Source organism: Phalangium opilio, unplaced genomic scaffold (genome assembly GCF_054372755.1).
Source record: "Phalangium opilio isolate 3A_F unplaced genomic scaffold, DU_Popi_V2 ptg000500l_1, whole genome shotgun sequence".
NCBI lineage: Eukaryota > Metazoa > Arthropoda > Arachnida > Opiliones > Phalangiidae > Phalangium > Phalangium opilio.
Genome location: NW_028324238.1, coordinates 1,041,102 through 1,053,949, shown reverse-complemented (window position 1 = coordinate 1,053,949; position 12,848 = coordinate 1,041,102). Strand labels below are relative to the sequence as shown.

The following is a 12,848-nucleotide window of genomic DNA, read 5'->3' as shown; positions in this document are numbered from 1 at the left end:
CAAACAGGGAAACTTTGCTGAAGCAAATAATTTACTTTAAGATACACGATCCAAAAAGATTTCATATTGCCGAAACCCGGGATCGAACCAGGGACCTTTAGATCTTCAGTCTAACGCTCTCCCAACTGAGCTATTTCGGTTCTCTTTTATGCAAACAGGGAAATTTACTGAAGCAAATAATTTACTTTAAGATACACGATCCAGAAAGATTTCTTATTGCCGAAACCCGGGATCGAACCAGGGACCTTTAGATCTTCAGTCTAACGCTCTCCCAACTGAGCTATTTCGGCTCTCTTTTATGCAAACAGGGAAATTTACTGAAGCAAATAATTTACTTAAAGATGCACGACCCAAAAAGTACTCGTGTTGCCGAAACCCGTTATCGAACCAGGGACCTTTAGATCTTCAGTCTAACGCTCTCCCAACTGAGCTATTTCGGCTCTGTTTCGTGCAACCAGGGAAACTTTCCTTTGGAAATAATTTACTTTAAGATACACGATCCAAAAAGATTTCAAATTGCCTAAACCCGGGATCGAACCAGGGACCTTTAGATCTTCAGTCTAACGCTCTCCTATCTGAGCTATTTCGGCTCTTTTTCACGCAACCAGGGAAACTTTGCGTCGAAAAACAGTTTACTTGAATGTATACGACCCAAAAGCCTTTCTTGCTGCCGAAACCCGGGCTCGAACCAGGGACCTTTAGATCTTCAGTCTAACGCTCTCCCAACTGAGCTATTTTGGCTCTCTTTCAAGCAAACAGGGAAACTTTACTGAAGCAAATAATTTACTTTAAGATACACGATCCAAAAAGATTTTATATTGCCGAAACCCGGGATCGAACCAGGGACCTTTAGATCTTCAATCTAACGCCCTCCCAACTGAACAATTTTGGCTCTTTTTCACGCAAGCAGGGAAACTTTGCATAGGAAAACAGTTTACTTTAATGCATACGACCCAAAAGCCTTTCTTGTTGCCGAAACCCGGGATCGAACCAGGGACCTTTAGATCTTCAGTCTAACGCTCTCCCAACTGAGCTATTTCGGCTCTCTTTCGTGCAAACAGGGAAACTTTCCTGAAGCAAATAATTTACTGAAAGATACACGACCCAAAAACCACTCGTGTTGCCGAAACCTGGGATCGAACCAGGGACCTTTAGATCTTCAGTCTAACGCTCTCCCAACTGAGCTATTTCGGTTCTCTTTTATGCAAACAGGGAAATTTACTGAAGCAAATAATTTACTTTAAGATACACGATCCAGAAAGATTTCTTATTGCCGAAACCCGGGATCGAACCAGGGACCTTTAGATCTTCAGTCTAACGCTCTCCCAACTGAGCTATTTCGGCTCTCTTTTATGCAAACAGGGAAATTTACTGAAGCAAATAATTTACTTAAAGATGCACGACCCAAAAAGTACTCGTGTTGCCGAAACCCGGGATCGAACCAGGGACCTTTAGATCTTCAGTCTAACGCTCTCCCAACTGAGCTATTTCGGCTCTGTTTCGTGCAACCAGGGAAACTTTCCTTTGGAAATAATTTACTTTAAGATACACGATCCAAAAAGATTTCAAATTGCCTAAACCCGGGATCGAACCAGGGACCTTTAGATCTTCAGTCTAACGCTCTCCTATCTGAGCTATTTCGGCTCTTTTTCACGCAACCAGGGAAACTTTGCGTCGAAAAACAGTTTACTTGAATGTATACGACCCAAAAGCCTTTCTTGCTGCCGAAACCCGGGCTCGAACCAGGGACCTTTAGATCTTCAGTCTAACGCTCTCCCAACTGAGCTATTTTGGCTCTCTTTCGAGCAAACAGGGAAACTTTACTGAAGCAAATAATTTACTTTAAGATACACGATCCAAAAAGATTTTATATTGCCGAAACCCGGGATCGAACCAGGGACCTTTAGATCTTCAATCTAACGCTCTCCCAACTGAACAATTTTGGCTCTTTTTCACGCAAGCAGGGAAACTTTGCATAGGAAAACAGTTTACTTTAATGCATACGACCCAAAAGCCTTTCTTGTTGCCGAAACCCGGGATCGAACCAGGGACCTTTAGATCTTCAGACTTACGCTCTCCCAACTGAGCTATTTCGGCTCTTTTTCACGCAATCAGGGAAACTTTGCATAGGAAAACAGTTTACGTTAATGTATACGACCCAAAAGCCTTTCTTGTTGCCGAAACCCACGACCTTTAGATCTTCAGTCTAACGCTCTCCCATCTGAGCTATTTCGGCTCTCTTTCGTGCAACCAGGGAAACTTTACTGAAGCAAATAATTTACTTTAAGATACACGATCCAAAAAGATTTCATATTGCCGAAACCCGGGATCGAACCAGGGACCTTTAGATCTTCAGTCTAACGCTCTCCCAACTGAGCTATTTCGGCTCTCTTTTATGCAAACAGGGAAATTTACTGAAGCAAATAATTTACTTTAAGATACACGATCCAAAAAGATTTCAAATTGCCTAAACCCGGGATCGAACCAGGGACCTTTAGATCTTCAGTCTAACGCTCTCCCAACTGAGCTATTTTGGCTCTCTTTCGAGCAAACAGGGAAACTTTACTGAAGCAAATAATTTACTTTAAGATACACGATCCAAAAAGATTTTATATTGCCGAAACCCGGGATCGAACCAGGGACCTTTAGATCTTCAATCTAACGCTCTCCCAACTGAACAATTTTGGCTCTTTTTCACGCAAGCAGGGAAACTTTGCATAGGAAAACAGTTTACTTTAATGCATACGACCCAAAAGCCTTTCTTGTTGCCGAAACCCGAGATCGAACCAGGGACCTTTAGATCTTCAGACTTACGCTCTCCCAACTGAGCTATTTCGGCTCTTTTTCACGCAATCAGGGAAACTTTGCATAGGAAAACAGTTTACGTTAATGTATACGACCCAAAAGCCTTTCTTGTTGCCGAAACCCACGACCTTTAGATCTTCAGTCTAACGCTCTCCCATCTGAGCTATTTCGGCTCTCTTTCGTGCAACCAGGGAAACTTTACTGAAGCAAATAATTTACTTTAAGATACACGATCCAAAAAGATTTCATATTGCCGAAACCCGGGATCGAACCAGGGACCTTTAGATCTTCAGTCTAACGCTCTCCCAACTGAGCTATTTCGGCTCTCTTTTATGCAAACAGGGAAATTTACTGAAGCAAATAATTTACTTTAAGATACACGATCTAAAAAGATTTCATTTTGCCGAAACCCGGGATCGAACCATGGACCTTTAGATCTTCAGTCTAACGCTCTCCCAACTGAGCTATTTCGGCTCTCCTATATGCAAACAGGGAAATTTACTGAAGCAAATAATTTACTTAAAGATGCACGACCCAAAAAGTACTCGTGTTGCCGAAACCCGGGATCGAACCAGGCCCCTTTAGATCATCAGTCTAACGCTCTCCCAACTGAGCTATTTCGGCTCTTTTTCACGCAACCAGGGAAACTTTCATTTGGAAATAATTTACTTTAAGATACACGATCCAAAAAGATTTCATATTGCCGAAACCCGCGATCGAAACACGGACCTTTAGATCTTCAGTCTAACGCTCTCCCAACTGAGCTATTTCGGCTCTTTTTCATGCAACCAGGAAACTTTCCTTTGGAAATAATTTACTTTAAGATACACGATCCAAAAAGATTTCATATTGCCGAAACCCGCGATCGAAACACGGACCTTTAGATCTTCAGTCTAACGCTCTCCTAACTGAGCTATTTCGGCTCTTTTTCACGCAACCAGGGAAACTTTGCGTCGGAAAACAGTTTACTTGAATGTATACGACCCAAAAGCCTTTCTTGCTGCCGAAACCCGGGCTCGAACCAGGGACCTTTAGATCTTCAGTCTAACGCTCTCCCAACTGAGCTATTTTGGCTCTCTTTCGAGCAAACAGGGAAACTTTACTGAAGCAAATAATTTACTTTAAGATACACGATCCAAAAAGACTTTATATTGCCGAAACCCGGGATCGAACCAGGGACCTTTAGATCTTCAATCTAACGCTCTCCCAACTGAACAATTTTGGTTCTTTTTCACGCAAGCAGGGAAACTTTGCATAGGAAAACAGTTTACTTTAATGCATACGACCCAAAAGCCTTTCTTGTTGCCGAAACCCGGGATCGAACCAGGGACCTTTAGATCTTCAGACTTACGCTCTCCCAACTGAGCTTTTTCGGCTCTTTTTCACGCAATCAGGGAAACTTTGCATAGGAAAACAGTTTACGTTAATGTATACGACCCAAAAGCCTTTCTTGTTGCCGAAACCCGGGACCTTTAGATCTTCAGTCTAACGCTCTCCCATCTGAGCTATTTCGGCTCTCTTTCGTGCAAACAGGGAAACTTTACTGAAGCAAATAATTTACTGAAAGATACACGACCCAAAAACCACTCGTGTTGCCGAAACCCGGGATCGAACCAGGGACCTTTAGATCTTCAATCTAATGCTCTCCCAACTGAACTATTTCGGCTCTTTTTCACGCAACCAGGGAAACTTTACTGAAGCAAATAATTTACTTTAAGATACACGATCCAAAAATATTTCATATTGCCGGAACCCAGGATCGAACCAGGGACCTTTAGATCTTCAGTCTAACGCTCTCCCAACTGAGCTATTTCGGCTCTCTTTTATGCAAACAGGGAAATTTACTGAAGCAAATAATTTACTTAAAGATGCACGACCCAAAAAGTACTCGTGTTGCCGAAACCCGGGATCGAACCAGGGACCTTTAGATCATCAGTCTAACGCTCTCCCAACTGAGCTATTTCGACTCTGTTTCGTGCAACCAGGGAAACTTTCCTTTGGAAATAATTTACTTTAAGATACACGATCCAAAAAGATTTCAAATTGCACAAACCCGGGATCGAACCAGGGACCTTTAGATCTTCAGTCTAACGCTCTCCTAACTGAGCTATTTCGGCTCTTTTTCACGCAACCAGGGAAACTTTCATTTGGAAATAATTTACTTTAAGATACACGATCCAAAAAGATTTCATATTGCCGAAACCCGCGATCGAAACACGGACCTTTAGATCTTCAGTCTAACGCTCTCCCAACTGAGCTATTTCGGCTCTTTTTCATGCAACCAGGAAACTTTCCTTTGGAAATAATTTACTTTAAGATACACGATCCAAAAAGGTTACATATTGCCGTAACCCAGGATCGAACCATGGACCTTTAGATCTTCAGTCTAACGCTCTCCCAACTGAGCTACTTCGGCTCTCTTTCATGCAAACAGGGAAACTTTACTGAAGCAAATAATTTACTTTAAGGTACACGATCCAAAAAGATTTCATATTGCCGAAACCCGGGATCGAACCAGGGACCTTTAGATCTTCAGTCTAACGCTCTCCCAACTGAGCTATTTCGGCTCTTTTTCACGCAACCAGGGAAACTTTGCATAGGAAAACAGTTTACTTTAATGTATACGACCCAAAAGCCTTTCTTGTTGCCGAAACCCGGGATCGAACCAGGGACCTTTAGATCTTCAGACTAACGCTCTCCCAACTGAGCTATTTCGGCTCTTCTTCACGCAATCAGGGAAATTTTGCATAGGAAAACAGTTTACGTTAATGTATACGACCCAAAAGCCTTTCTTGTTGCCGAAACCCGGGACCTTAAGATCTTCAGTCTAACGCTCTCCCAACTGAGCTATTTCGTCTCTCTTTCGTGCAAACAGGGAAACTTTACTGAAGCAAATAATTTACTGAAAGATACACGACCCAAAAACCACTCGTGTTGCCGAAACCCGGGAACGAGCCAGGGACCTTTAGATCTTCAATCTAATGCTCTCCCAACTGAACTATTTCGGCTCTTTTTCACGCAACCAGGGAAATTTAGTGAAGCAAATAATTTACTTTAAGATACACGATCCAAAAAGATTTCATATTGCCGAAACCCGGGATCGAACCAGGGACCTTTAGATCTTCAGTCTAACGCTCTCCCAACTGAGCTATTTCGGCTCTCTTTTATGCAAACAGGGAAATTTAGTGAAGCAAATAATTTACTTTAAGATACACGATCCAAAAAGATTTCATAATGCCGAAACCCGGGATGGAACCAGGGACCTTTAGATCTTCAGTCTAACGCTCTCCCAACTGAGCTATTTCGGCTCTCTTTTATGAAAACAGGGAAATTTACTGAAGCAAATAATTTACTTAAAGATGCACGACCCAAAAAGTACTCGTGTTGCCGAAACCCGGGATCGAACCAGGGACCTTTAGATCATCAGTCTAACGCTCTCCCAACTGAGCTATTTCGGCTCTGTTTCATGCAACCAGGGAAACTTTCCTTTGGAAATAATTTACTTTAAGATACACGATCCAAAAAGATTTCAAATTGCCTAAACCCGGGATCGAACCAGGGACCTTTAGATCTTCAGTCTAACGCTCTCCTATCTGAGCTATTTCGGCTCTTTTTCACGCAACCAGGGAAACTTTGCGTCGGAAAACAGTTTACTTGAATGTATACGACCCAAAATCCTTTCTTGCTGCCGAAACCCGGGCTCGAACCAGGGACCTTTAGATCTTCAGTCTAACGCTCTCCCAACTGAGCTACTTCGGCTCTCTTTCGAGCAAACAGGGAAACTTTACTGAAGCAAATAATTTACTTTAAGATACACGATCCAAAAAGATTTCATATTGGCGAAACCCGGGATCGAACCAGTGACCTTTAGATCTTCAATCTAACGCTCTCCCAACGGAATAATTTTGGCTCTTTTTCACGCAACCAGGGAAACTTTGCGTCGGAAAACAGTTTACTTGAATGTATACGACCCAAAAGCCTTTCTTGCTGCCGAAACCCGGGCTCGAACCAGGGACCTTTAGATCTTCAGTCTAACGCTCTCCCAACTGAGCTACTTCGGCTCTCTTTCGAGCAAACAGGGAAACTTTACTGAAGCAAATAATTTACTTTAAGATACACGATCCAAAAAGATTTCATATTGGCGAAACCCGGGATCGAACCAGGGACCTTTAGATCTTCAGTCTAACGCTCTCCCAACTGAGCTATTTCGGCTCTTTTTCACGCAACCAGGGAAACTTTGCATAGGAAAACAGTTTACATTAATGTATACGACCCAAAAGCCTTTCTTGTTGCCGAAACCCGGGATCGAACCAGGGACCTTTAGATGTTCAGTCTAACGCTCTCCCAACTGAGCTATTTCGGCTCTCTTTCGTCCAAACAGGGAAACTTTAGTGAAGCAAAAAATTTACTTTAAGATACACGATCCAAAAAGATTTCATATTGCCGAAACCCGGGATCGAACCAGGGACCTTTAAGTCTTCAGTCTAACGCTCTCCCAACTGAGCTATTTCGGCTCTTGTTCATGCAACCAGGGAAACTTTCATTTGGAAATAATTTACTTTAAGATACACGATCCAAAAAGATTTCATATTGCCGAAACCCGGGAACGAACCAGGGACCTTTAAGTCTTCAGTCTAACGCTCTCCCAACTGAGCTATTTCGGCTCTTTTTCACGCAACCAGGGAAACTTTGCATAGGAAAACAGTTAACTTTAATGTATACGACCCAAAAGCTTTTCTTGTTGCCGAAACCCGGGATCGAACCAGGGACCTTTAGATCTTCAGACTTACGCTCTCCCAACTGAGCTATTTCGGCTCTTTTTCACGCAATCAGGGAAACTTTGCATAGGAAAACAGTTTACGTTAATGTATACGACCCAAAAGCCTTTCTTATGCCGAAACCCGGGACCTTTAGATCTTCAGTCTAACGGTCTCCCAACTGAGCTTTTCGGCTCTCTTTCATGCAAACAGGGAAACTTTACTGAAGCAAATAATTTACTGAAAGATACACGACCCAAAAACCACTCGTTTTGCCGAAACCCGGGATCGAACCAGGGACCTTTAGATCTTCAGTCTAACGCTCTCCCAACTGAACTATTTCGGCTCTTTTTCACGCAACCAGGGAAACTTTACTGAAGCAAATAATTTACTTTAAGATACACGATCCAAAAAGATTTCATATTGCCGAAACCCGGGATCGAACCAGGGACCTTTAGATCTTCAGTCTAACGCTCTCCCAACTGAGATATTTCGGCTCTCTTTTATGCAAACAGGGAAATTTACTGAAGCAAATAATTTACTTAAAGATGCACGACCCAAAAAGTACTCGTGTTGCCAAAAACCGGGATCGAACCAGGGACCTTTAGATCTTCAGTCTAACGCTCTCCCAACTGAGCTATTTCGGCTCTTTTTCGTGCAACCAGGGAAACTTTCCTTTGGAAATAATTTACTTTAAGATACACCATCCAAAAAGATTTCAAATTGCCTAAACCCGGGATCGAACCAGGGACCTTTAGATCTTCAGTCTAACGCTCTCCTAACTGAGCTATTTCGGCTCTTTTTCACGCAACCAGGGAAACTTTGCATAGGAAAACAGTTTACGTGAATGTATACGACCCAAAAGCCTTTCTTGTTGCCGAAACCCGGGCTCGAACCAGGGACCTTTAGAACTTCAGTCTAACGCTCTCCCAACTGAGCTATTTCGGCTCTTTTTCATGCAAACAGGAAACTTTGCTTTGGAAATAATTTACTTTAAGATACACGATCCAAAAAGATTTCATATTGCCGAAACCCGGGATCGAACCAGGGACCTTTAGATCTTCAGTCTAACGCTCTCCCAACTGAGCTATTTCGGCTCTTGTTCATGTAACCAGGGAAACTTTCCTTTGGAAATAATTTACTTTAAAATACACGATCCAAAAAGAATTCATGTTGCCGAAACCCGGCATCGAACCAGGGACCTTTAGATCTTCAGTTCAACGCTCTCCCAAATGAGCTATTTCGGCTCTCTTTCGTGCAAACAGGGAAACTTTACTGAAGCAAATATTATACTTTAAAATACACGATCCAAAAAGATTTCATATTGCCGAAACCCGGGATCGAACCAGGGACCTTTAGATCTTCAGTCTAGCGCTCTCCCAACTGAGCTATTTCGGCTCTTTTTCACGCAACCATGGAAACTTTGCATAGGAAAACAGTTTACTTTAATGTATACGACCGAAAAGCCTTTCTTGTTGCCGTAACCCGGGATCGAACCAGGGACCTTTAGATCTTCAGTCTAACGCTCTCCAAACTGAGCTATTTCGGCTCTTTTTCATGCAACCAGGGAAACTTTCATTTGGAAATAATTTACTTTAAGATACACGATCCAAAAAGATTTCATATTGCCGAAACCCGGGATCGAACCAGGGACCTTTAGATCTTCAGTCTAACGCTCTCCCAACTGAGCTATTTCGGCTCTTTTTCATGCAACCAGGGAAACTTTCCTTTGGAAATAATTTACTTTAAAATACACGATCCAAAAAGATTTCATGTTGCCGAAACCCGGCATCGAACCAGGGACCTTTAGATCTTCAGTTCAACGCTCTCCCAAATGAGCTATTTCGGCTCTCTTTCGTGCAAACAGGGAAACTTTACTGAAGCAAATAATTTACTTTAAAATACACGATCCAAAAAGATTTCATATTGCCGAAACCCGGGATCGAACCAGGGACCTTTAGATCTTCAGTCTAACGCTCTCCCAACTGAGCTATTTCGGCTCTTTTTCACGCAACCAGGGAAACTTTGCATAGGAAAACAGTTTACATTAATGTATACGACCCAAAAGCCTTTCTTGTTGCCGAAACCCGGGATCGAACCAGGGACCTTTAGATGTTCAGTCTAACGCTCTCCCAACTGAGCTATTTCGGCTCTCTTTCGTCCAAACAGGGAAACTTTACTGAAGCAAAAAATTTACTTTAAGATACACGATCCAAAAAGATTTCATATTGCCGAAACCCGGGATCGAACCAGGGACCTTTAAGTCTTCAGTCTAACGCTCTCCCAACTGAGCTATTTCGGCTCTTTTTCATGCAACCAGGGAAACTTTCATTTGGAAATAATTTACTTTAAGATACACGATCCAAAAAGATTTCATATTGCCGAAACCCGGGAACGAACCAGGGACCTTTAAGTCTTCAGTCTAACGCTCTCCCAACTGAGCTATTTCGGCTCTTTTTCACGCAACCAGGGAAACTTTGCATAGGAAAACAGTTAACTTTAATGTATACGACCCAAAAGCCTTTCTTGTTGCCGAAACCCGGGATCGAACCAGGGACCTTTAGATCTTCAGACTTACGCTCTCCCAACTGAGCTATTTCGGCTCTTTTTCACGCAATCAGGGAAACTTTGCATAGGAAAACAGTTTACGTTAATGTATACGACCCAAAAGCCTTTCTTATGCCGAAACCCGGGACCTTTAGATCTTCAGTCTAACGGTCTCCCAACTGAGCTTTTCGGCTCTCTTTCATGCAAACAGGGAAACTTTACTGAAGCAAATAATTTACTGAAAGATACACGACCCAAAAACCACTCGTTTTGCCGAAACCCGGGATCGAACCTGGGACCTTTAGATCTTCAGTCTAACGCTCTCCCAACTGAACTATTTCGGCTCTTTTTCACGCAACCAGGGAAACTTTACTGAAGCAAATAATTTACTTTAAGATACACGATCCAAAAAGATTTCATATTGCCGAAACCCGGGATCGAACCAGGGACCTTTAGATCTTCAGTCTAACGCTCTCCCAACTGAGATATTTCGGCTCTCTTTTATGCAAACAGGGAAATTTACTGAAGCAAATAATTTACTTAAAGATGCACGACCCAAAAAGTACTCGTGTTGCCAAAAACCGGGATCGAACCAGGGACCTTTAGATCTTCAGTCTAACGCTCTCCCAACTGAGCTATTTCGGCTCTTTTTCACGCAACCAGGGAAACTTTGCATAAGAAAACAGTTTACGTGAATGTATACGACCCAAAAGCCTCTCTTGTTGCCGAAACCCGGGCTCGAACCAGGGACCTTTAGAACTTCAGTCTAACGCTCTCCCAACTGAGCTATTTCGGCTCTTTTTCATGCAAACAGGAAACTTTGCTTTGGAAATAATTTACTTTAAGATACACGATCCAAAAAGATTTCATATTGCCGAAACCCGGGATCGAACCAGGGACCTTTAGATCTTCAGTCTAACGCTCTCCCAACTGAGCTATTTCGGCTCTTGTTCATGTAACCAGGGAAACTTTCCTTTGGAAATAATTTACTTTAAAATACACGATCCAAAAAGATTTCATATTGCCGAAACCCGGGATCGAACCAGGGACCTTTAGATCTTCAGTCTAACGCTCTCCCAACTGAGCTATTTCGGCTCTTTTTCACGCAACCAGGGAAACTTTGCATAGGAAAACAGTTTACATTAATGTATACGACCCAAAAGCCTTTCTTGTTGCCGAAACCCGGGATCGAACCAGGGACCTTTAGATGTTCAGTCTAACGCTCTCCCAACTGAGCTATTTCGGCTCTCTTTCGTCCAAACAGGGAAACTTTACTGAAGCAAAAAATTTACTTTAAGATACACGATCCAAAAAGATTTCATATTGCCGAAACCCGGGATCGAACCAGGGACCTTTAAGTCTTCAGTCTAACGCTCTCCCAACTGAGCTATTTCGGCTCTTTTTCATGCAACCAGGGAAACTTTCATTTGGAAATAATTTACTTTAAGATACACGATCCAAAAAGATTTCATATTGCCGAAACCCGGGAACGAACCAGGGACCTTTAAGTCTTCAGTCTAACGCTCTCCCAACTGAGCTATTTCGGCTCTTTTTCACGCAACCAGGGAAACTTTGCATAGGAAAACAGTTAACTTTAATGTATACGACCCAAAAGCCTTTCTTGTTGCCGAAACCCGGGATCGAACCAGGGACCTTTAGATCTTCAGACTTACGCTCTCCCAACTGAGCTATTTCGGCTCTTTTTCCTGCAACTAGGGAAACTTTGCATAGGAAAACAGTTTACTTTAATGTACACGACCCAAAAGCCTTTCTTGTTGCCGAAACCCGGGATTGAACCAGGGACCTTTAGATCTTCAGTCTAACGCTCTCCCAACTGAGCTATTTCGGCTCTCTTTCATGCAAACAGGGAAACTTTACTGAAGCAAATAATTTACTTAAAGATAGACGACCCAAAAACCGCTCGTGTTGCCGAAACCCGGAATCGAACCAGGGACCTTTAGATCTTCAGTCTAACGCTCTCCCATCTGAGCTATTTCGGCTCTCTTTCATGCAAACAGGGAAACGTTACTGAAGCAAATAATTTACTTTAAGATACACGATCCAAAAAGATTTCATATTGCCGAAACCCGGGAACGAACCAGGGACCTTTAAGTCTTCAGTCTAACTCTCTCCCATCTGAGCTATTTCGGCTCTTTTTCATGCAAACAGGGAAACTTTCATTTGGAAATAATTTACTTTAAGATACACGATCCAAAAAGATCTCATATTGCCGAAACCCGGGAAGAACCAGGGACCTTTAAGTCTTCAGTCTAACGCTCTCCCAACTGAGCTATTTCGGCTCTTTTTCACGCAACCAGGGAAACTTTGCATAGGAAAACAGTTTACTTTAATGTATACGACCCAAAAGCCTTTCTTGTTGCCGTAACCCGGGATCGAACCAGGGACCTTCAGATCTTCAGTCTAACGCTCTCCAAACTGAGCTATTTCGGCTCTTTTTCATGCAACCAGGGAAACTTTCATTTGGAAATAATTTACTTTAAGATACACGATCCAAAAAGATCTCATATTGCCGAAACCCGGGAACGAACCAGGGACCTTTAAGTATTCAGTCTAACGCTCTCCCAACTGAGCTATTTCGGCTCTTTTTCACGCAACCAGGGAAACTTGGCATAGGAAAACAGTTTACGTTATTGTATACGACCCAAAAGCCTTTCTTGTTGCCGAAACCCGGGCTCGAACCAGGGACCTTTAGAACTTCAGTCTAACGCTCTCCCAACT

General features: G+C 42.6%; 34 non-coding genes across 34 annotated transcripts; all 34 read right to left on the bottom strand.

The window, feature by feature from the left end:
* Positions 1-67: 67 nt before the first annotated feature.
* On the bottom strand, positions 68-140 carry TRNAF-GAA (transfer RNA phenylalanine (anticodon GAA)). The gene has a single exon. It is a non-coding gene; the product is annotated as a tRNA-Phe (tRNA).
* A 77-nt stretch (positions 141-217) lies between these two features.
* TRNAF-GAA (transfer RNA phenylalanine (anticodon GAA)) lies at positions 218-290 on the bottom strand. The gene has a single exon. It is a non-coding gene; the product is annotated as a tRNA-Phe (tRNA).
* A 378-nt stretch (positions 291-668) lies between these two features.
* TRNAF-GAA (transfer RNA phenylalanine (anticodon GAA)) lies at positions 669-741 on the bottom strand. The gene has a single exon. It is a non-coding gene; the product is annotated as a tRNA-Phe (tRNA).
* Positions 742-970: 229 nt separating this feature from the next.
* On the bottom strand, positions 971-1,043 carry TRNAF-GAA (transfer RNA phenylalanine (anticodon GAA)). Its single transcript has one exon. It is a non-coding gene; the product is annotated as a tRNA-Phe (tRNA).
* A 78-nt stretch (positions 1,044-1,121) lies between these two features.
* On the bottom strand, positions 1,122-1,194 carry TRNAF-GAA (transfer RNA phenylalanine (anticodon GAA)). The gene has a single exon. It is a non-coding gene; the product is annotated as a tRNA-Phe (tRNA).
* Positions 1,195-1,271: 77 nt separating this feature from the next.
* Positions 1,272-1,344, bottom strand: TRNAF-GAA (transfer RNA phenylalanine (anticodon GAA)). Its single transcript has one exon. It is a non-coding gene; the product is annotated as a tRNA-Phe (tRNA).
* Positions 1,345-1,421: 77 nt separating this feature from the next.
* On the bottom strand, positions 1,422-1,494 carry TRNAF-GAA (transfer RNA phenylalanine (anticodon GAA)). Its single transcript has one exon. It is a non-coding gene; the product is annotated as a tRNA-Phe (tRNA).
* Positions 1,495-1,722: 228 nt separating this feature from the next.
* Positions 1,723-1,795, bottom strand: TRNAF-GAA (transfer RNA phenylalanine (anticodon GAA)). The gene has a single exon. It is a non-coding gene; the product is annotated as a tRNA-Phe (tRNA).
* A 519-nt stretch (positions 1,796-2,314) lies between these two features.
* TRNAF-GAA (transfer RNA phenylalanine (anticodon GAA)) lies at positions 2,315-2,387 on the bottom strand. Its single transcript has one exon. It is a non-coding gene; the product is annotated as a tRNA-Phe (tRNA).
* Positions 2,388-3,056: 669 nt separating this feature from the next.
* TRNAF-GAA (transfer RNA phenylalanine (anticodon GAA)) lies at positions 3,057-3,129 on the bottom strand. Its single transcript has one exon. It is a non-coding gene; the product is annotated as a tRNA-Phe (tRNA).
* A 77-nt stretch (positions 3,130-3,206) lies between these two features.
* Positions 3,207-3,279, bottom strand: TRNAF-GAA (transfer RNA phenylalanine (anticodon GAA)). The gene has a single exon. It is a non-coding gene; the product is annotated as a tRNA-Phe (tRNA).
* A 77-nt stretch (positions 3,280-3,356) lies between these two features.
* Positions 3,357-3,429, bottom strand: TRNAI-GAU (transfer RNA isoleucine (anticodon GAU)). Its single transcript has one exon. It is a non-coding gene; the product is annotated as a tRNA-Ile (tRNA).
* A 377-nt stretch (positions 3,430-3,806) lies between these two features.
* On the bottom strand, positions 3,807-3,879 carry TRNAF-GAA (transfer RNA phenylalanine (anticodon GAA)). The gene has a single exon. It is a non-coding gene; the product is annotated as a tRNA-Phe (tRNA).
* An 820-nt stretch (positions 3,880-4,699) lies between these two features.
* On the bottom strand, positions 4,700-4,772 carry TRNAI-GAU (transfer RNA isoleucine (anticodon GAU)). The gene has a single exon. It is a non-coding gene; the product is annotated as a tRNA-Ile (tRNA).
* Positions 4,773-5,299: 527 nt separating this feature from the next.
* On the bottom strand, positions 5,300-5,372 carry TRNAF-GAA (transfer RNA phenylalanine (anticodon GAA)). Its single transcript has one exon. It is a non-coding gene; the product is annotated as a tRNA-Phe (tRNA).
* Positions 5,373-5,450: 78 nt separating this feature from the next.
* Positions 5,451-5,523, bottom strand: TRNAF-GAA (transfer RNA phenylalanine (anticodon GAA)). Its single transcript has one exon. It is a non-coding gene; the product is annotated as a tRNA-Phe (tRNA).
* A 367-nt stretch (positions 5,524-5,890) lies between these two features.
* On the bottom strand, positions 5,891-5,963 carry TRNAF-GAA (transfer RNA phenylalanine (anticodon GAA)). Its single transcript has one exon. It is a non-coding gene; the product is annotated as a tRNA-Phe (tRNA).
* Positions 5,964-6,190: 227 nt separating this feature from the next.
* Positions 6,191-6,263, bottom strand: TRNAI-GAU (transfer RNA isoleucine (anticodon GAU)). The gene has a single exon. It is a non-coding gene; the product is annotated as a tRNA-Ile (tRNA).
* Positions 6,264-6,491: 228 nt separating this feature from the next.
* Positions 6,492-6,564, bottom strand: TRNAF-GAA (transfer RNA phenylalanine (anticodon GAA)). The gene has a single exon. It is a non-coding gene; the product is annotated as a tRNA-Phe (tRNA).
* Positions 6,565-6,793: 229 nt separating this feature from the next.
* Positions 6,794-6,866, bottom strand: TRNAF-GAA (transfer RNA phenylalanine (anticodon GAA)). Its single transcript has one exon. It is a non-coding gene; the product is annotated as a tRNA-Phe (tRNA).
* A 229-nt stretch (positions 6,867-7,095) lies between these two features.
* On the bottom strand, positions 7,096-7,168 carry TRNAF-GAA (transfer RNA phenylalanine (anticodon GAA)). Its single transcript has one exon. It is a non-coding gene; the product is annotated as a tRNA-Phe (tRNA).
* A 667-nt stretch (positions 7,169-7,835) lies between these two features.
* TRNAF-GAA (transfer RNA phenylalanine (anticodon GAA)) lies at positions 7,836-7,908 on the bottom strand. The gene has a single exon. It is a non-coding gene; the product is annotated as a tRNA-Phe (tRNA).
* A 529-nt stretch (positions 7,909-8,437) lies between these two features.
* Positions 8,438-8,510, bottom strand: TRNAF-GAA (transfer RNA phenylalanine (anticodon GAA)). Its single transcript has one exon. It is a non-coding gene; the product is annotated as a tRNA-Phe (tRNA).
* A 76-nt stretch (positions 8,511-8,586) lies between these two features.
* TRNAF-GAA (transfer RNA phenylalanine (anticodon GAA)) lies at positions 8,587-8,659 on the bottom strand. The gene has a single exon. It is a non-coding gene; the product is annotated as a tRNA-Phe (tRNA).
* Positions 8,660-8,887: 228 nt separating this feature from the next.
* TRNAF-GAA (transfer RNA phenylalanine (anticodon GAA)) lies at positions 8,888-8,960 on the bottom strand. Its single transcript has one exon. It is a non-coding gene; the product is annotated as a tRNA-Phe (tRNA).
* Positions 8,961-9,188: 228 nt separating this feature from the next.
* TRNAF-GAA (transfer RNA phenylalanine (anticodon GAA)) lies at positions 9,189-9,261 on the bottom strand. Its single transcript has one exon. It is a non-coding gene; the product is annotated as a tRNA-Phe (tRNA).
* A 228-nt stretch (positions 9,262-9,489) lies between these two features.
* TRNAF-GAA (transfer RNA phenylalanine (anticodon GAA)) lies at positions 9,490-9,562 on the bottom strand. Its single transcript has one exon. It is a non-coding gene; the product is annotated as a tRNA-Phe (tRNA).
* A 78-nt stretch (positions 9,563-9,640) lies between these two features.
* Positions 9,641-9,713, bottom strand: TRNAF-GAA (transfer RNA phenylalanine (anticodon GAA)). The gene has a single exon. It is a non-coding gene; the product is annotated as a tRNA-Phe (tRNA).
* Positions 9,714-10,832: 1,119 nt separating this feature from the next.
* TRNAF-GAA (transfer RNA phenylalanine (anticodon GAA)) lies at positions 10,833-10,905 on the bottom strand. The gene has a single exon. It is a non-coding gene; the product is annotated as a tRNA-Phe (tRNA).
* Positions 10,906-10,981: 76 nt separating this feature from the next.
* On the bottom strand, positions 10,982-11,054 carry TRNAF-GAA (transfer RNA phenylalanine (anticodon GAA)). Its single transcript has one exon. It is a non-coding gene; the product is annotated as a tRNA-Phe (tRNA).
* Positions 11,055-11,131: 77 nt separating this feature from the next.
* Positions 11,132-11,204, bottom strand: TRNAF-GAA (transfer RNA phenylalanine (anticodon GAA)). The gene has a single exon. It is a non-coding gene; the product is annotated as a tRNA-Phe (tRNA).
* Positions 11,205-11,282: 78 nt separating this feature from the next.
* TRNAF-GAA (transfer RNA phenylalanine (anticodon GAA)) lies at positions 11,283-11,355 on the bottom strand. The gene has a single exon. It is a non-coding gene; the product is annotated as a tRNA-Phe (tRNA).
* A 530-nt stretch (positions 11,356-11,885) lies between these two features.
* On the bottom strand, positions 11,886-11,958 carry TRNAF-GAA (transfer RNA phenylalanine (anticodon GAA)). Its single transcript has one exon. It is a non-coding gene; the product is annotated as a tRNA-Phe (tRNA).
* A 78-nt stretch (positions 11,959-12,036) lies between these two features.
* Positions 12,037-12,109, bottom strand: TRNAF-GAA (transfer RNA phenylalanine (anticodon GAA)). Its single transcript has one exon. It is a non-coding gene; the product is annotated as a tRNA-Phe (tRNA).
* Between the last annotated feature and the right edge of the window lie 739 nt (positions 12,110-12,848).